We start from the raw sequence: 20,462 nt of genomic DNA, 5'->3' as shown, positions 1-20,462 counted from the left end.
CTTGAGTTTCATTTGAGAATTAAGTATGTCTATACCAAAATCAATGAAGAAAACTAACCGTGTTTTGGTAAAAATATAAGTTACTTGTTTGAAATTTGCTATGCCTACTTTTTCCATGATAAAATGGAAATTTTAATGTATTTCATCTGAAGGAGATGTGTAAATACAGTACGAATGAAGGAATTATGAATATTCATGAGGGATTATTACTATATTAATAGAAAAATGAGTCAGGTCCAAATGTGTTCAATCTAGGCCATAATTGCTCGCTGACATAAAGTGTGAGCTCTAAGGAAAACTGCTATTTCAAGTTTCATGAAAGCACATTATCCTTCAAAATATTTTAATTAAAATAGCTCAGTAAAACACTTAGAATCAAATTCAAAGTTTTTTCTTCCTTTTTCCAAATGGGGTGATCAGGAAGAAAGTAGGTCAGAAACAGCTCTTTGGAGATGAAGGACAACACATCTCACATCAGCCTCAGAAGTGCCAATTGCAGTTACCATCTGGCAAACCACATAGTTTACACTGTGTTGGCAAGTCATTTTCTACTGCTGAACTTTTATCTTCCAAATTTCTGGGCCTTTTCAGGTTAAATGTTTCTGATAATACATTATTTTTACTTTTCAAGGACATTCTGTGTACCTGTCTAATGTCTGACCTTGTTCCCAAGGACTGTGGGATGGCCTTGGATACCAAAAGAGGCAGGGTTACTGGGGCTTTGTGGGAGCCAAGTCATGAATCATGGCATTGGACCTGATGGAATGCGGCACAAATCTGTCTTTTCTATTGTGCATGTATGTTTGAGGGTTTGTACTAGCTACTTAATAGTTAGTAAGACTGACATGATACTTGCCTTCTAAAGTCTATCTACACCAGGGCTTCTTAACCTAGAGTTAATTTGGGGGGCTTAAGGACTTAAATATTTCTTTTCATTATCCTATAACTGAAATTTAATATTTATTTCACTTATGAATATTGGCGATGAACCACAATGTTGAGAAGTTGTGTCACCAAGGGGTTAGCGTGTGAACTGTGGAGTCAGGCTGCCTGGGGGTCACTTCTACTCCATCAATGCCTAGCTCTGTGACCTTGGGCAATTCACAGAATTTCTTGGTGTCTCAGTTTCTACATTTATAAAATGGTGAAAATAATAGTACTACCTAATTTATACAATTTTGTAATGGAATAATTGATTTCACTAAAACACTTACCACTCTCAATATAGAAAACATTAGCTATGTCTTAGCCTTATTATATCTACGATTCTTTTCCAGTTTATTCACGTCTCATGGATTTGATTGTAGCTGAAAATCTCCAAATCCTTTTCTCTCACAACTTTGACTATTATCCTTTTGTCAGGATTATTTTACTGCTTTAATTTTACTTTTTAAAAGGGAATTTGAAGGATTCATATTTGAGGGATTTTTGACTTGGTGAAACAAAAGTCTTCAAATATAGAAGAGTTTTGCGTATTTACCATCAGGAGAAAAATAATGAAATAAGAATTGAGACCATATACTAGAGGTAATTGTGCATATCCTGATTATAAAAGCATTCAATGAGTATTCTGGTTACTTGTATTTTGAAACTAATGCCTTTTCAAAAAGATACTACTTTCATTCTAATCCAGTGAGGGATAAGGAAATAATGTATGCATTTTTATTTACTAAAAAACTTTAGTTAGGAAACTAAAAAGAAGTGAAAAAATTCAAGTTGGGAAATACCTTCTTTAACACAGGAATGAAAAAGTGAACTCACCAGTACCATATACAGGAACACCAATCTATATATGGTAGGCCAGAGTTTTCTCTAGAGTGGTCTGCAGAAGGAATGAACCTGGGGTGGGGGGATGCCCTGTGACCTAGAATGATGCTGTTGTAGACATGTAGATATGCCGACTGATGATCTGATGGGGGCTCTACTGCATTAGTCTGCTAGGGCTGCTGTAACAAAGTACCAAACTGGACAGCTTAAACAACAGAAATTTATTGTATCATGGTTCTGGAGGCTGGAAGTCCAAGATCAAGGTATGGGCAGGATTGGTTTCTTCTGAGGGTCGTGAGAGAGAATCTGTTCCATGCTACTCACCTAACTTTCTAGTGGTTTGCTGGCAATCTTTGGCCTTCGTGACTTGTAGATTCATTACCCTGATCCCGGCCTTGGTGTTCACATTGTATTCTTCTCCCTGTGCATATCTGTGTCAGGATTTTCCCCTTTCATAAGGACACCAGTTGTATTGGATTAGGGCCCACTCTACTCCATTACGACTTCATCTTAACTAATTGCACTTGCAATGACCGTATTTCCAAATAAGGTCACATTCTGAGGTACTGAGGGTTAGGGCTTCAACATATGAATTTTGGAGGGGCGGGAACAACAATTCAATTCATAATATTTACTAATGGGAAAGGTAGCAATTATAGTTTTAAAGGTTGGCCGTGCCCAGATATAGGTTGCTAATGGATAAACTCTTCTCTTAGATAAAGTGTGGATATAAAATGTATTCAGAATTAGCCAGAATCTTTTTAGCCACTTTATTTAACCAAACTGAATTCTTCCTCTCTTTGGCCTGAAGACATCCCTCTCATCTACTTTCCAAAATCTTATTATGTTAATGCATATGCTTCTCTTTAAGGCCTTCCTTGGCCTATGCTGCTACTTTGCTTCTATTTTGGGATAATTTTGGCCTTTGCAACAGGTGACCTAACACTGCCAAAACCACCTAGTGCATGGTGACAAGAAGAAAGCAATAGAAAGAGAGTCACGGACTAGGCAAGTGATGTGCCCAAATGGCAATAATGAAGTAAACTGTGTATATTAAGAATGACTATCTTTCAGGTTTTCAAAGCTGACGTTTACCTGGTTCTTATTTCTTCAGGACCACAGGAGTGGCTTTCTAAGGTCTAACTCAAAAACAAACCAAGGGTTTTTCCTGCCCTAAAACCTAATTCAAATGTTAAAGGATAGCAAACCTGTTGGTTCTAGGTGTAGTGATGATTTTAAAAATACACATGAAATAATACTTGGCAGAGAGGAAGAATGTTCATGCTACCATCTGGTTTAGGCCACATGGCTGTGGCTCCAGTTTTTTGATGATCACAAATACCAGTGTGGGATTAATCCAATGCCAACTCATATCTTGGTTTCTCAGAGGTTTTTTTTTTTTAACTTCTGGATATTTGCTATATTCAAAGAGTAAATGGTAACTGAAACCAGCCTTGGGTCTAGTGCAGCTGTCCCAGAGTTATGTTTCAGTATTTGTGTGGGCTACATTCATAATACACTTTGTAAGAGCTTAATATAAATTCTTGGAACTCAGATAATACCTCTATGTCTATTAAAAGAAGTTAGAACTTTGGGATTTAAGATGAGGTTGCTTGGCAATAATAACACAGAATAAAGCAAGTCACCTTAATGCAAAGCAATTATTTCTTCTACAAGACAGATTGTCATAATTTAAGGAGAAAAGCTTTCATCTTAAAAAAAAAACTGGAAAAACACAAGTTACCACATGGCAGAATGAATTTTTTAATTTATAAAAGCAAAATTTTATTTCCAATAATTTAGTAAAATAGAAAGCAATAAATAATAATTATGATTCTGTGTTATTTTATTGTTGGAAGTGTTGAAAACTTACCATCCTGTGTTTTTCACTCAATTATAAAGAATTTTTTTGAATGACGGTTTTTTTTCACATGTGAAAAAAACAGTCATTCTCTACAGGGAAAGAAAAAAGATTCAGGAGAATTGAGTGACCCAGGGAACATTTGAATGACTCTATATATCAGATGTTGGCAATCTTCAGCTGTAAAGGGAAGATAGGAAATATTTTAGGATTTGCAGGCCATGCCATTTTGGTTGCAACAACTCCACACTGCTTCTATAGGGATGAAAGCAGCCATAGGTAATAGGTAAATGAATGGACATGGCTATGGTCCAATAAAACTTTATTCACAAACACAGGCAGCAGTCTGTGGTTTGCCAACCCTTGCTATATATTATTAGGAAGAGCTTTATGATCAAGTAATAAATAGTGAAAATAATACAGAATTTGGTGCTTTACAACCTTTTACATAATTTCACATGTATTTTTTTCATTGGAGCACTCTAGATTTCAACACTTTTTTCCATCACTGAGGGAAAAACCTATAATGAACATTGTAGGAAAGCCTCCACCAAACCATGAGTTCCTTGAAGACATGTTTCAAATCTTATTTTCCAGTACCTGGCAGTGTCTATTGAATTGAATCAGTGCATTTCCTATAAACTCCATGTACTTATTGTATTTCCTTGCCTCTTCCTGTCTCAGTGATGCATTTTACTCTCCCCAGCAGCTGTTCCCTTGACCCTGTACACATTTGGAATCTTCCATACTTATGCTGAGTATCTACATGTATTCCTAAAGATATTTCAGTTGACCTAAAGAACTAGGGTGGAGTCAATGGCTTTTCTCCCTCATATCTAACTGGCCTATGTGGATCAACCTCATTGAGCATCTATCATCAGGCACTTAAAAAGGTAAAGGACTATTTATACTGGCACAGTGGACAAAAAAGGAAAAGACAGAATCCCTTATTTCTCTACTCCCCTAGTTTGGAATCAAGGCAGGATGCTCTTTCCATCTGGCCACCTCCCTGAGATGGGAGTGACTGGAGAGGATGAGGTGCTAGTGAGTGCTTTTGGACCCAGTTGTGACTTCTGCTGGTCCCCACTCTGAGTCATTTATTCCTAAGCAAGAAGCACCCAGTTGTAGTAACAGAAAATGGACTAAGACATATATCCACATAAAATAATGTATAATCACGTGTGTGTGTGTGAACATATATATATATGTTCAATCAAGTTTTATAATTGTAGTATTAAATAAAATCTTTAACATCCATTTTTAGCTAGATTTTTCCAAATTTAGAAGAGGTGTTTTATCAAAACTTTTTCTTTTGTGTTTATAATAGTCTCTGCTCTGTGTATTTTGACAAGCATCTCTTAATTCTTCAACCTGGTTTGGGGGTGATATTAAGAGGATGAATCTAAGAAAAAATTCTCAAGGAGATTCAGGAATACCCAAATAAATATTTTACTAGTCATTATTGTCCTCCTCCCCGTACCCTGCCAAATATGGTCCTAAAGGTAAATAGATGCACACAAGAGGAAAATCAGGCTGTATTACTTCCTGGGGCTGTGTCTCCAGACTACACTACAAACTCACGGACATCATGCAATATTCATTTGCCTGGGCCAGGCTCACCTAAAAAAATAGTCCTGTTTTCTAAGTCCAAACCTAAGTTTAGTCTTGACCCTCCTAACTGAGGAAGGCCACAGCTTTCCACCTGTGCAGGAGGAAACAAGGTGAAAGAGACAGAGAAAACAAGCTTGTCCCAGGGATTAGAGCTGCAGTCCCAAATTTTTTAATGCAGTGACAAAGGCCCCTGAGGTGGGCTGTCATGGGGAAGACAAGGAAATTGAAAGGAAGAGTGAAAGGGTCAGGGAAGGGGAAACAGACAAGCAGACAGAGAGAGATAGTGATAAAGAGAGGCAGGTGCAGACAGAGCCACAGACAGAGACAACTACGATAGTGGGTGTGAATGTCAGACAGAGCAACGTGGCAGAGAGCAGAGCCAGGGGAGAAAGGAAGCTAGTGACAAAGTGCTCACAGCAGGAAGAGCCAAGGACATTCAGGACAGCAGGACAGCAACTGAAAATTGTTTATTGAGCCGCACAGTGCTATGATCCTCCTCCATTCTTCCCAAACCTACCCACCCCAGAGTTTTGTACATGGTGATTTGGGGGTATGAAGGAAATAGGGGTGATTTGCAGAATGGAGCCTGTGGCAGGGCTGTTAGATATATACAGGGTTGGACAAAGGGCAAGTGGAGCTGAAATCAAGCCAAGCATGTTCCATTTGCCAAGCCCTGTGCCCATGGGGCTGCATCTTTTTGTAGTGGGGGTTACAGTCAAGACACGTTTTTTTTTCTTTCTTTCTTTTTTTGAGACAGAGTTTCACTCTTGTTGTCCAGGCTGGAGTGCAGTGGTACGATCTCGGCTCACTGCAGCCTCCACCTCCCGGGTTCAAGCGATTCTCCTGCCTCAGCCTCCCAAGTAGCTGGGATTACAGGTATGTACCACCATGCCTGGCTAATTTTGTATTTTTAGTAGAGACCATGTTGTTAGTTTCACCATGTTGGCCAGGCTGGTCTTGAACTCCTGACCTCAGGTGATCCACCTGCCTTGGCCTCCCAAAGTGCTGGAATTACAGGCTTGAGCCACCGTGCTTGGCCACGTTTTTCTTGAAGCTCTGTCTTTTTGCTCATCTAGGTTGTACTTCTTGTCATTTCCATTGATGTGAAGCAGCCCAGGCTTGAATTATTGAGCTGCTACCATACATTGTTGGGCATTGTGCTGGCTACTGGGGATTCCATCATCTACAAAGCAGGTGTGCTTCCAGACTCATTGTTTTCCACTTTCAAAGGTGAATTCATACCCATTCTTTAAATTCCAGCTTAAACACCATAACATCTTTGGGGAAGCTGCAGCAGCTGGTGTTGATGCTGGCCTCATGTCCCCTGAGCCTTCCACTCTTCTCCAGCATCATTCTTCTCTAATTGAGGGCATTTTTTGGCATTGTGGATCCTTGCTCAGCTGCACATAGACCAGAGGATGTTTGGCAGTGTCTGGAAATATTTTTTGGTTGTCACACTTCGGAGGAGCAGGGGGTGATGCTACTGGCATCTAGTGAGTAGAGGCCAGGGATGTTGCTAAATATCCTACAATGCACAGGACAGTCCCAAAACAAAGGATCACCTGGATCCAAATGTCAATAGTGCTGAGGTGGAGAAACCCTGATGTAGATACACCCAGAAGTGTGTCTGCATGTTGAGGGGGGTGTTAAGGCTCCTGGGAGACAGCCCTCAAGGAATGAGGAACAGCGCCAGTGGATAGATACCTGAAGCTCCTCGGCTTCTGGTGAGAGAATTCTGAGGTGTATTCCACGTAGTTTCTCAAAGGGTCCCCCGCAGGACTGAGCCTCAGTTGCCCACAAAGACAAATTGCTCCTTTCATTGGCTTTTTCTTTTTCTTTTCTTTTTTATTTTTTGAGACAGGGTCTTGCTCTGTCACACAGGCTGGAGTGTAGTGGTGCAATCTCGGATCACCAAATCTTCGACCTCTCTGGGCTCATGTGATCCTCCCACCTCAGTCTCCCAAGTAGCTGGGACCACAGGTGTGCACCCCCACATCCAGCTAATGTTTTGGTGTTTTGTAGAGACAGGGTTTTGCCATGTTGTCCAGGCTGGTCTTGAACTCCTGGGCTCAAGTGATTCTCCCACCTTGCCCTCCCAAAGTGCTGGGATTGCAAGGTTGAGCCACTGCACCCAGCACCTTTCACTGGGTTTTAAAAACATCTTTCCATCTTACTCTCTTCATTTCCTCACTCCTGCTTTTCGGGGTCACCTCCCAAATCAACTAATTGCACTCAAGTCTTTCTCTCGTGGTCTGCATTTAGAGGCACCTGGACTAAGACAGAAGCCTTCCTGGATCCCTAGGTATATCAGGTTTCTCCACCTTGAGTGCTCCTCTCTCTCTTTGAAGTGACTACTTATTCAGTGTTGGTCTCCAGCATAGGCTGTGAACACTAAGGACAATTTCCATGCCTGTCGTGTTCAGTGCTTTGTTTTCGTGGCCTAGTGCAGTTTCTGGCACATAGTAAATGATCAAAAAAGTTTGTTGACTGACTGAATAAATAAAGGAGCAAATTTAGGCTGTTTTCTTCCTTTGAATTCATAGCTCCTTTAATGTGTGCCTTCCTCTATGCTTGAATGGCTTAAGGAGACAACAGGAAAACTTCCAGAAAGAGTGGGAGGGCAGGCCTTGGGTGAATTGATGGCAACATTCTTTGAGCTAAAATGGGGCCATCTTGTCAGATTCTTCAGACTCAGGGGTAGGATCTTGGAATATTAAATAGTCTGAGACCATTCACAATAGATTTCTTTAACAGAGACTCAAGGTCTAAAGTATAATAAGGAGGATTATCACAAGACTCACAGGAAATAGACAAGTTGGAAACAATGGGAGATTTTTGTGAAGGAAAAGGAAAGAAAAATAACATTGTGTAGCATCTCCTATATGCCTTGCCCTGTGCTTTAGTTCTATTAGCTCACTTCAAGTTAGGTATTATAATACCCATTTTGCAGATGAAGACATTGAAATTTAGAGATGGAAAATGGCAGAGCCCAAATTTGAACCTCGACTGCCCCCTCTCCAAGGCTTATGGTATTTTCTATTACAGTGGAGGGTGGTGGTGGGGAGGTGTCTAGAGACTACATAGATTTGGGGCAAGTGTGGTGGTGGGGGACAGCCATTGGGTGAGGGATTGGATACGGTGCCCTTTCAGGTTCTTTTTTAGTTATTTATAAAGGTTTTTAAAATCTAATTATAAAGGTTTCTTTTTCCCCCATAAGTTTTTGGGGTACAGGTGGTATTTGGTTACATGAGTAAGTTCTTCAGTGGCGATCTGTGAGATTTTGGTGCACCCATCACCCGAGAAGTATACACCGCACCATATTTGTAGTCTAGACTTTGTCCCCCTCCCACTCATCCCCGCAAGTTCCCAAAGTCCACTGCATCATTCTTATGCCTTTGTGTCCTCATAGCTTAACTCACACATATCAGTGAGAACATATGGTGTTTGGTTTGCCATTCCTGAGTTACTTCACTTAGAATAATAGCCTCCAATCTCATCCAGGTCACTGCAAATGCTGTTAATTCATTCCTTTTTATGGATGTGTAGTATTCCATATATATATATGTATGTATAAAGTATATACATATATATATGTATGTATAAAGTATACAAAGTATATATAAAGTATATAAAGAAACTGTTATATATATGCTAGTGACAAAGTGCTCACAGCAGGAAGAGCCAAGGACATTCAGGACAGCAGGACAGCAACTGAAAATTGTTTATTGAGCTGTACAGTGCTATGATCCTCCTCCATTCTTCCCAAACATATATATATATATACATACACACACACACACACACACACACCACAGTTTCTTTATATACTCAATGATTGATAGGCATTTGGGTTGGTTCCACAATTTTGCAGGAGTTAATTGTGCTGCTATAAACATGCGTGTGCAAGTATCTTTTTTGAATAATGACTTCTTTTCCTCTGGGTAGATACCCAGCAGTGGGATCAAATGGTAGTTCTACTTTTAGTTCTTTAAGGAATCTCCACACTGTTTTCTATAGTGGCTGTACTAGTTTACATTCCCACCAGCAGTGTAGAAGTGTTCCCTGATCACTGCACCTGCACCAACATCTGCTGTTTTTTGATTTTTTGATTATGGCCATTCTTGCAGGAGTAAGGTGGTATCACATTGTGGTTTTGATTTGCGTTTCCCTGATCATTAGTGATGTTGAACATTTTTTCAAATGTTTGTTGGCCATTTGTATGTCTTCTGTTGAGAATTGTCTATTCATGTCCTTAGCCCACTTTTTGATGGGATTGTTTGTTTCTTTCTTACTGATTTGTTTGAGTTCATTGCAGATTCTGGATATTAGTCATTTGTCAGATGTATAGATTGCAAAGATTTTCTCCCACTCTGTGGGCTGTCTGTTGACTCTGCTGACTGTTTCTTTTGCCACGCAAGAGTTCTTTAGTTTTATTAGGTCCCAGCCATTTTTCTTTGTTTTTATTGCATTTGCTTTTGGGATCTTGGTCATGAAATCCTTGTGGAAGCCAATGTCTAGAAGGGTTTTTCCAATGTTATCTTCCAGGATTTTTATAGCTTCAGGTCTTAGGTTTAAGTTCTTAATTCATGTTGAGTTGATTTTTGTATAAGGTGAGAGATGAGGATACAGTTTCATTCTCCTACATGTCGCTAGCCAATTATCCCAGCACCATTTCTTAAAAAGGGTGTCCTTTCCCCACTTTATGTTTTTGTTTGCTTTGTCAAAGATCAGTTGACTGTAAGTATTTGGGCTTATTTCTGGGTTCTCTATTGTGTTCCATTGGCCTATGGCCTAGTTTTGTACCAGTACTATGCTGTTTTGGTGACTATGGCCTTATGGTATAGTTTGAAATCAGGTAGTGTGATGCCTCCAGATTTATTCTTTTTTCTTAGTCTTGCTTTGGCTATGAGGACTCTTTTTTGGTTCCATATGAATTTTAGAATTGTTTTTTCTAATTCTGTGAAGAATGATGGTGGTATTTTGATGGAGATTGCATTGAATTTGTAGATTGCTTTTGACAGTACAGTAATTTTCACAATATTGATTCTACCCATCCATGAGCATGAGATGTGTTTCCATTTGTTCATGTTGTCTATGAATTCTTTCAGCAGTGTTTTGTAGTTTCCCTTATAGAGGTCTTTCACCTTCTTAGTTAGGTATATTCCTAAGTATTTTTTTTTTTTTTGCAGCTATTGTAAAAGGTGTTGAGTTCTTGATTTGATTCTCTGCTTGGTTGCTGTTGGTGTATAGAAGAGCTACTTATTTGTGTACATTAATCTTGTATCTGGAAATTTTGCTAAATTCTTTATCAGTTCTAGGAGCTTTCTGGAGGAGTCCTTAGGATTTTCAAGGTAAACAATCATATCGTCAGCAAACAGCGACAGTTTGACTTCCTCTTTACCAATTTGGATGCCCTTTCTTTCTTTCTTTCTTTCTTTCTTTCTTTCTTTCTTTCTTTCTTTCTTTCTTTTCTTTTCTTTTCTTTTCTTTTCTTTTCTTTCTTTTCTTTCTCTTTTTTTTTTGTCTGATTGCTCTGGCTAGAACTTCCAGTACTACGTTGAAGAGGAGTGGTAAGAGTGAGCATCCTTGTCTTGTTCGAGTTCTCAGAGGGAATGCTTTCAACTTTTCCCCATTCAGTATTATTTTGGCTGTGGGTTTGTCATAGATGGCTTTTATTACCTTAAGGTATGTCCCTTGTACGCCGATTTTGCTGAGATTTTTAAACATAAAGGGATGCTGGATTTTTAAAATGCTTTTTTGGCATCTATTGAAATGATAATGTGATTTTTTTTTTAATTCTGTTTACGTGGTGTATCACATTTATTGACTTGCGTATGTTAAACCATCCCTGCCTTGGTATGAAACCCACTTGATCATGATGGATTATCTTTTTGATATGTTTTTGGATTGGTTAGCAAGTATTTTGATAAGGATTTTAGCATCGATGTTCATCAAGGATATCAGTCTGTAGTTTTCTTTTTTTGGTAATGTCCTTTCCTGCTTTTGGTATTAGGGTGATGCTGCCTTCATAGAATGAATTCCTTCTTTCTCTATATTGTGGAATAGTGTCAAAAGGATTGGTACAACTCTTCTTTGAATGTCTGGTAGAATTGTGCTGTGAATCCATCTGGTCCTGGATTTTTTTTGTTGATAATGTTTTATTTACCATTTCAATCTCACTGCTTGTTATTGGTCTGTTCAGAGTATCTAATTCTTCCTGATTTAAGCTAGGAGGGTTTTATTTTTCCAGGAATTTATTCATCTCTTCTAGGTTTTTTTTTCTTTTTTTTTTTTTTTGAGATGGAGTCTCACTCTGTCGCCCAGGCTGGAGTGCAGTGGCCGGATCTCAGCTCACTGCAAGCTCCGCCATTCTCCTGCCTCAGCCTCCCGAGTAGCTGGGACTACAGGCGCCCGCCACCTCGCCCAGCTAGTTTTTTTGTATTTTTAAGTAGAGACGGGTTTCACTGCGTTAGCCAGGATGGTCTCGATCTCCTGACCTCGTGATCCACCCGTCTCGGCCTCCCAAAGTGCTGGGATTACAGGCTTGAGCCACCGCGCCCGGCCTCTTCAAGGCTTTTTAGTTTATGTGCCTAAAAGTGTTCATAGTAGCCTTGATTGATCTTTTGTATTTCAGTGGTGTCAGTTGTAGCATCTCCTGTTTCGTTTCTTAGTGAGGTTATTTGGATTTTCTCTCTTTTTTTCTTGGTTAATCTTGCCAGTGGTCTATCAATTTTATTTATCTTTTCAAAGAACCAGTTTTTGTTTCATTTATATTTTGTATTTTTTTGTTTCAATTTCATTTAGTTCTGCTCTAATGTTGGTTATTTCCTTTCTTCAGCTGGGTTTGGGTTTCGTTTATTCTTGTTTCTCTACTTCCTTGAGGTGTGACCTTAGATTGTCTGTTTGTGCTCTTTCGGTCTTTTTGATGTAGGCATTTAGGGCTATGAACTTTCCTCTTAGCACCACCTTTGCTGTATCCCAGAATAGGTTGTGTCATTTTTGTCATTCATTTTGGATAATTTTTAAAATTTCCATCTCGATTTCATTTTTGACCCAGCGCTCATTCAAGAGCAGGTTATTTAATTTCCATGTATTTGCATGGTTTTGAAGGTTTCTTTTGTAGTTGACTACCAGTTTTATTCCACTGTGGTCTGAGAGAGTGCTTGATATAATTTCGATTTTCTTAAATTTTGAGGCTCATTTTATGACCTATCATATGGTCTGTCTTGGAGAGAGTTCCATGAGCTGTGGAATAGAATGTGTATTCTGTGGTTGTTGGTTGAAATGTTCTGTATATATCTGTTAAGTCCATTTGTTCCAAGGTACATTTTAAATCCATTGTTTCTTTGTTGACTCTCTGTCTTGATGACCTGTCTAGTGCTGTCAGTGGAGAACTGAAGTCCCTCACTATTATTGTACTTCTGTCTATCTCATTTCTTAGGTCTATTGTAATATTTTTAATTCATAATCTATTTATAAATAGTTGATATATCTATTTATAAATTTGGGAGCTCCAGTTTTAGGTGCATATATGTTTAGAATTGTGCTATTTTCCTGTTGGACAAGGCCTTTTACCATTATATAATGTCCCTCTTTGTCCCTTTTAACTGCTGCTGCTTTAAAGTTTGTTTTGTCTGATATAAGAATAGCTACTCCTGTTCACTTTTGGTGTCCATTTGCATGAAATGTCTTTTTTCATGCCTTTACTTTAAATTTATGTGAGTCCTTATGTGCTAGGTGAGTCTACTGAAGGCAGCAGATAGTTGGTTGGTGAGTTCTTATCCATTCTGTGGTTCTGTATCTTTTAAGTGGAGCATTTAGACCATTTACATTAAATGTTAGTATTGACATGTGAGGTACTGTTGCATTAATTGTGCTCTTTGTTGCCTGTGTACTTTGTTTTTGTTTTTCGTTTTTGCTTTTTAACTTGTATGTTTGTTTTATAGGTATTTGGGTGTCTAGGTCTCTAGCAAGGCCAGGGAAGTTTTCCTTGATTATTCCCCCAAACATGTTTTCCAGGCTTTTAGAATTATCTTTTTCCTCAGGAACACCGATTATTCTTAGGTTTGGTTATTTAACATAATCCCAGACTTTTTAGAGACTTTGTTCATATCTTCTTATGCTTTTTTCTTTTTCTTTTTGGATTGTGCTAAATTCGAAGACCTTGCCTTCGGGCTCTGAATTTCTTTCTTCAACTTGTTCAATTCTATTGCTGAGACTTTCCAGAGCATTTTGCATTTCTTTTTTTTTTTTTGAGCTTTTATATTTGTGTTTATTCTTCATTTAACTTTTTTAAACACTACTATAGTTAAATATTAAAACAAAACCAAGAGAAAGTAGTGAGCATATTATGATTACAGTCCTTCACTTATTCACTACTGCACATTAAATGCCAGCAGTGAGTGTTATTCACTGGCCCATTAAGAGGTCTGACACTGAACACCACCTCTGGGATGATGTTCATTATCCTCATATGCTTCTCCATTGTAATGGCGCCATCTTTCCTGATTTGGATCAAAGTCCACCAGTTCTACTTGATCCATCTCATCAGTCTCTTCCATTTCCTTCCTCTCTGGTAGGAGTTTTTCCAGCAAAGACAGTTTATCAGGAGAGAGAAAGCCATTCTCAGGAAAGTTTACCTTAAATTCAATGATTAGGCGACCCTTTTCATATGGTCTATGATAAATTGGCATGCCTTCATTTAGTACACACTTGATATCTCCATGCTTGACAGTCTGACCTAGATGAGAGGTGATGACTATGGTTCGGTTGTCAAGAGTAGATATTGGCTTCTGGAAGCCACACAATGCTTCAACCAGCCGTATGTTCATACACATGAAAAAGTCTTCTCCTCGTCAAGTAAAAACAGATGGTCCTTCTGATCTAACACAATGATAATACCGCCTGGCTCCAGTCCTGGTTCTTGGTCTCCTTCACCATGGAATGTTATCTTCTGGCCATCTTTCATGCCTTTGTCAATATGAACTTCTAGAATCTTCTTCTCTCGAGCTATCTTCCTTCCATTGCAGCTTTTACATCTATCTTTAGGACTGATCTGCTCCCCATGGCCCTGGCACTCCATGCACACAGATTGAATTTGCTGAACCATTCCAGATCTTATCTGATGAATTCTTATTTGCATTGCAGTACCTCAGCAATTGGGGCAGCCCTCTACTGCTCCTTTCTTACCTCCTCTACCTTCACATTTGTCACAAATCACATTCTTTTGCAGAGCCAGTTTTATTGTTGTACCATTATATAAGTCTTCTAGGGTTACTGAGAGCTGATGTACAATATTTTTGACTCTCCTTTCTCTCTGCATCCTTCCTCCTCCTCCAAAAAACATATCAAAGATGTCCATGGGGGAACCAAAACCGCCACTTGCTCCACCCTCTTTAATTGCCTGTTATCCTCCTTTGTCATATAATTCCCTTTTCTTTTGCATCAGAGAGAACTTCGTAAGCTTGAGAAATCTGTTTAAACTTCTCTCCTTCATTTGGATTCTTATCAGGATGGTACTTCAAGACCAGTTTCCTATAAGCCTTTTTCAGTTCTTCCTGAGTAGCATTGGGTTTGACCTCCAAAACATTGTAGTAAGTTGTTTCTTTCACCATCTTCTACTGCTGGTGTGGGCTGAGGCCAGTGTGTGAGGGAGCAGGAAGGAGTGCGGAGCTGTGCGCAGCTCCGGCAGTTACCGCTCCTCTGCCTCTCACTGAGCATTCTGGAAAGTTCCCGCATTTTGCATTTCTAAAAATGTGTCTGAAGTTTCCTGAATTTTTTATTGTTTTTTCTTTAAGCTATCTATTTCCTTGAATATTTCTCCCTTCACTTCTTGTATCATTTTTTGGATTTCCTTGCACTGGGCTTCACGCTTCTCTGATCCCTCCCTGATTAGCTTAATAACTAACCTCCTGAATTCTTTTTCAGGTAAATCGGGAATTTCTTCTTGGTTTGGATCCATTGCTGGTGAACTAGTGTGATTTTTGGGTTGTGATGAAGGGCCTTGTTTTGTCGTATTACCAGGGTTGGTTTTCTGGTTCTTTCTCATTTGGGTAAGCTCTGTCAGAGGGAAGGTCTAGGGCTGAAGGCTGTTGTTCAGATTCTTTTGTCCCAGGCTGTGTTCCCTTGATGTAGTACTCTCCCCCTTTTCCTATGGGTGTAGCTTCCTGTGAGCTGAACTGCAGTGATTGTTGTCTCTCTTTTGGGTCTAGCCACACAGTGAGTCTACCTGGCTCCAAGCTGGTACTGGGGGCTGTCTGCACAGAGTCCTGTGATGTAAACTGTCTATGGAGCGCTCATAGTTTTTGGGGGGTGCCCTGGGTTCTGCAGGCAAAGTCTGCTTCCTTCAGAGGGTCTGTGGATCCTCTCAGGATTGCTGCCCTTTCAGGTTCTTGATGATATTATTATTCACTGACTGCAGTGACTGCAGGTTCTCCATCTAGCCTACTTAGGGTGCTCATTAGTTTTAGCTCAGAGGTAGCAGGAATTTTTATATCCTTTAATTTCTTTTCATTGCTTCTCATTAACTAAGGATTTATCTAGTAGCCATAGCATCCCTGGCATTTCCTGTATTTATTTAAGAAGCTACTGGTTGGATGATACACAGTTATCTTATGTAACCTAAGAAAGAAAAACACTGTAAATATCATTGCAAGGCCCATACATTTTAATGAGTGTTAATTCCAGACATGTTAAAATGTGAAAAATGTGCATCTTAGAATCCATAAACTGTTGCACACTCAAATTCCCATGACCATAGACTCAGTTCTTCTCAAAACAGGAACAATATTCCTGTCTTCTCCCTCTCCTTATCATCAATACACACTTAGTGTATACCTGCTGTGGATAAGGCTCTGGGTCTGATGGTTTGAAAGGAATGTAAGATATCTGGAACCAGAGTCCCAAATTATAATCATGGTGGAGGTGGATATAAAACATGGCCAGAAATTTTGTGACACTTCTACCAGAGAGACGGAGCTCCATTCCTCTTCTCTTGAATCTGTGCAGGCTTGTGACTGCTTGAACCAATAGAGTATGGCAGAGGTGGTGCTATGTGATTTGCAAGGATAGCATAAAAGGCTATGCAGCTTCTGGTTTTATACTGCATCATTTGCTCTCACAGCCCTGAACCTCCATGTAAGAAGTCAACAGTCCTGAGGCCACCACCCTGGATAAGCCACATGTAGGCACTCTGGTTGATAGTCCAAGCCAAGCCCAGCCTTCCAGCCACCCCTGCCAAGGGGTGCCAGACATGAGTGAAGCAGCCATCTTTGAAGTGGATCCTCCAGCCCTAGCTGATCCAGCTCCCAGAATAAGGGCAATAATTCCATGTATAAGTCAAATAATCCTAGGCTGTGCTTCAGTTAATAAACCCAAATTTCGGTGGCTTTTTATAGTAAAAGTTTATTTCCCACTCATGTTGGAGTCTCATATGGTTTGGGTGATCATTTACCATCCTGTAGTTATGACATCTAGGACCAATGACTGCTAAGTTGCTGCAGATGGGGAAGAAAGGTCTGGATCGCACAGGATGTTTTTAAGGGCTGGGCCTGGAATGGCTTACAAGCAGTGCTTCTTAAACAATTCAAGGACCAAATTTTAAAACATTTTAAATTCATCACAGACCTATACTTTTGTAAAATGCAACAAAAATTAATTACTAGAAAAGGAAATGGTGCTTGACTGTAGTGGCAATATCAAACAGCTATAAAAGTACCTAATTGCTTACTTTTAAATTTCTGTATTTAGTTCACTGCAAACTGGTAACGGTTTGCAAATGGCACTGGTGCATGGACCACACTTTGAGTAGCACTGGCTTACAGTAATTAGGCTTGCATCTTATTGGTTAGAACTCAATCACATGTCCCCAGTCCAATTGAGAGTGAGCCTGGAAAGTATAGTGCCCTGGGTGCCAGGAAGAGGGGCCATGTGCTGAATTCACTGCATTGTCTCTGTGATATGCTTTAAGTTCAGGTTTTATTCGTTTTTTTCCTCTGTGAGGACCCAGTTGTTTACAGGTTTATTGTCTCATTTGTGGCCACAGATCTAGTTGTTTTTTTTTTTTTTTTGGAGACAGAGTCTCACTCTGTCGCCCAGGCTGGAGTGCAGTGGCACATGATCTCAGCTAACTGCCTCCCGGGTTCAAGTGATTCTCTTGCCTCAGCCTCCTGAGTAGCTGGGATTACCAGTGCCCACCACCACGCCTGGCTAATGTTTGTATTTTTAGTAGAGACGGGGTTTCACCATGTTGGCTAGGCTGGTCTTGAATTCCTGACCTCAGGTGATCTGCCTGCCTAGGCCTCCCAAAATGCTGGGAATACAGGCATGAGCCACCATGCCCGGCCAGATCTAGTTATTTTTAAAAGCCTTTGCAGGGCAGGAGGGAAAGGACACTGGGGAAATTGTCCTGCATAGTGTGTGGTGTCACTGTGATTCTCTCCAGTCTTACAGATCCTGACCTTAGGTAAAATTCCAGTGGGGTAAAAATCTTGTTCAAGGGCACACAGGCTGCAGTGATGTTTCTGTGACATTCCAGATCTCTGGTACATGTGCCAGGGTAGCTACTGTTACTGCTTCAGTCCCTGGAGGAGGATCCCCCCTTACCCCATCTACCATGTGTCACCAAAAAGAATAGAATTACCTCATTTTTGAAAAAGAGCCAGATTATAGAGGTCTCACGTAACAAAGCAGGAAAATGTAACTCTAAATATATTTATAGGATGCCTAAACCCTGCAATAATTGTCCATTTCAACACTCATTGGAAAATGACCAATAAGAAACAGATCTCAACATTGCAATGATATAACTTCGGAAGACTGATAGAAATAAGTTCGGCTTTTTCAAAATGAGATGCCATTGTAGTTAAGAACAACTGTGCTGAGGCCCATATGCCATAATAGATAGCTGTGCTGGGGCAGATAATGACTGTAACCTGCCCAGATCTTCTTCCCCTGTTTGTGATCTGTTCCTGGCTTCAGTGTGCATTTGCTTCTAATACCTTAGCTCTCTTTTGGAGGTTTGGCCTAGGGCTTCTGGAGCTATCTTTCCAGCTGGTAAGGAGAGCCAGAAGCTCTGGGAATTTATTCCCCTGGGTAGCACTCAACCAATGACTAATGGGCACAGGAGTATGGTAGCTTCCACTCCTTTGCTTGGGTTGGGACAACTTTATGGCATAACTTATACTCCAGAGCTGTAGGATAAGACAGAAGATATCCTCTGTGGGACTTGAGATTGCACCCTTGTTTCCTGGTTTTTCCTGGAAATACTCTTAAAATAAATCACTTACACACAAATCCTCATTTCAAGATCTGCTTCTGGGGAATCCAACTGAAGACATGTGTTCTTTAGAACCAGTGTCTCAGCAAAGCAGTCACCATGCTGATAGAATAGCTATCTCCAAGGTAGCAAGGCTTCCACCCTCAGCTGGACTGTTAACCACTGCTGGGCAATCCTTTTGGTGTTTCTCTATTCCCTATACCTGATTTCCTCTTCAAGACCCTTAGAAAGTTGAGACAGGCCATCAGGAGACCTCCATTCTCCCTGTTCCTCCTCTGTCAGCTCCATAGACCCTCTTACAAACATTTTGGTATCAGCCTTCTACTTCAGCTCCTTCTCGGAGGAAATAAGCCATCTTCTTGCCTCTGGAGGCTGGATTTCATTCCCTCCTCTGGGCCTTGCCCTTCAATGACTTCCTCTTGGCCTTTATCATCCTCTTCACCTTGGCTTATAAACATAGGTAAATATTGCTCAGATTTAAATAAAATACAGTCAAAAAACTTTCTCTCCATTTTGTATATCTTCAAACCAAGCTATTGTCCTTTTTAATTCTTAGTCAGGGGTCTGAGGAGAGATGAATCCACTTGCTGCCTCAACCCTTCATTCACACCACAACCTGCAGTGACCTGGTTTTTGAGCCGCCCCACAATCTATTGAAACTCTTCTCTCAGAGGTCAACAATAACTTTTTATGTCTTCATGCTCCACCTTGAGAGCTTGCTATATGCCAGGCTCAATGTCAAGCACTTAAGTTGTGTTTCAGATTCTCATTGGTACCTCCACTCCTCCCGCAATGTAACTCATTCCTTTAAATCTCATTATCCAAGCCTGAAATGTAAGACACCCACCATTCTCCTTTTCCATCCTACCATATCCCATTCATTAGCAAGGATATTTTGATTCTATTACTCAAATACATTTTGAACCTGTGTTCGTCTCTTTATCTCCACTACCAACACCTTTGTTCGGGTCATCATCATTGCTAGCCTTTTCATCATTCTTCCTTTTTCCTGTTTGTTCTAACACAGTCCATTTTCTATATAGTAGCAATAGTGAGCTCATTAAAGCTCAAGCCAAGCAACTCCACTGCTTAAAACCCTCCAAGGATTCCCACTACACCTAGGACAAAACCAGTACCTCTTGCCAAAATGGCCTACCAAGGCCCTGCTAGCCTCTCCCTAGTTTTCTAACTCATCTCATGCTACTCTCCTGTATGCTCAGGCCATATTGTTTTTCTTTGAGTCCTGAGAACATACTTTTCCATCTCAGGGCCATTGAACATGCAGCTCCCTGTGCCTGAAGTGTCCTTTTCCTCAGTTCCTTCTTAGCCTATCACATCTCAGTTCTTCTTGGACAGATGCATCTTCTGCCACCCCTCTCCCTATTATTCTCTTCCTTAGTCTTTTAAAAAATGTTTATATCACTTAACAGGATTTATAATTATCTTGTTTATTTATTTACTTGGCTTCGTCTCCTCCTATCCCCATGATCACCTCCAAGGGTGGGGACACACTCAGTCTTATCAATTGTCTTCTCTATAGTGACAGTGGTGATGGAACAGTGCTGGCACATAGGTGCTCAGAATTCAGCTCAAACATTTCCTTCTCTGTGAAGCCCTCAGCACCGTGGGAGAGTCAGAGATTGCTTCCTCTGGAGTCCTATAGCAGTTTTTATAGTTACTTTTCCCACAGTACATAAAACTAATAATCACGTTATTGTTTACTTGTTTGTCTCCTCTACCAGACCATGGTGAATACGCTCATAGAGCACGGAACTATATTTTTCTCATTTTTAAACCCTCTGCATCTAGCACAGTGCCTGAATCACAGTAGGCACTTGACAAAATATGTGATGAATGAATGAAATGCTATTCTCATGGAAAACAGTGAGTTAACTAAAAGCAGGAAGTAACTGAGAGGTGGATGCCAGCTTTTTTTTTCTGAAGACA

At 40.1% G+C, this 20,462-nt stretch overlaps 1 pseudogene; it reads right to left on the bottom strand.

Moving 5' to 3' along the window:
- Positions 1-13,476: 13,476 nt before the first annotated feature.
- Positions 13,477-14,890, bottom strand: LOC102138492 (dnaJ homolog subfamily A member 1 pseudogene; annotated as a pseudogene).
- Between the last annotated feature and the right edge of the window lie 5,572 nt (positions 14,891-20,462).

The sequence above is a fragment of the Macaca fascicularis genome, chromosome X (genome assembly GCF_037993035.2).
Source record: "Macaca fascicularis isolate 582-1 chromosome X, T2T-MFA8v1.1".
NCBI lineage: Eukaryota > Metazoa > Chordata > Mammalia > Primates > Cercopithecidae > Macaca > Macaca fascicularis.
This window is presented reverse-complemented; position numbering and strand designations above follow the sequence as displayed.